Source organism: Agelaius phoeniceus, chromosome 14 (assembly GCF_051311805.1).
Source record: "Agelaius phoeniceus isolate bAgePho1 chromosome 14, bAgePho1.hap1, whole genome shotgun sequence".
In the NCBI taxonomy this organism is placed as follows: domain Eukaryota; kingdom Metazoa; phylum Chordata; class Aves; order Passeriformes; family Icteridae; genus Agelaius; species Agelaius phoeniceus.
In genome coordinates this window covers 1,758,942-1,759,473 of record NC_135278.1, presented here as the reverse complement: position 1 = coordinate 1,759,473, position 532 = coordinate 1,758,942, and positions in this window count along the sequence as shown.

Sequence of the window (532 nt, the reverse complement as noted above, 5' to 3'; positions counted from 1 at the left end):
GCCCCCGCAGGCGCATTCGAAGCACGGGCGGACCGCGCCGGCGCCATCTTGGGTGAGGGCACCGCGCTCTTAAAGCGGCAGCGTCTCCTTCTGCACGGCGGGGACAGCGGGACGGCTTCTGCCCTGCCCCGCCCCCGCCCCCGCCCCCGTCCCCGCCCCCGTCCCCGCCCCCGTCCCCGCCCCCGTCCCCGCCCCTGTCCCTGCCTTTCCCCTGCCCCTGCCCCGCCCCTGCCCTCCCATCGCTCGCACCCAACCTCGGACCCCCGTCACTGTTCAGCCCCACCCTCGGTCCCCCAGCAGAGACTGCCCATCACTGACCCCCCATTGCTGCTGACCCTCCATCACTGACCCTCCATCACTGACCCATCACTGACCTCCATCACTGATCCCCCCATCTTTGACCGTCCCTGGCCTCTCCAGAAGAGACCCTCACCAGTGATGCCCCCTCCTTGTCCCCCTACGGAGCCCGCCCTGTGTCCCAGTGTCCCAGCGGCACCCCCGTGTCCCCGTGCCGGGGTCACCAGAGGGCGGC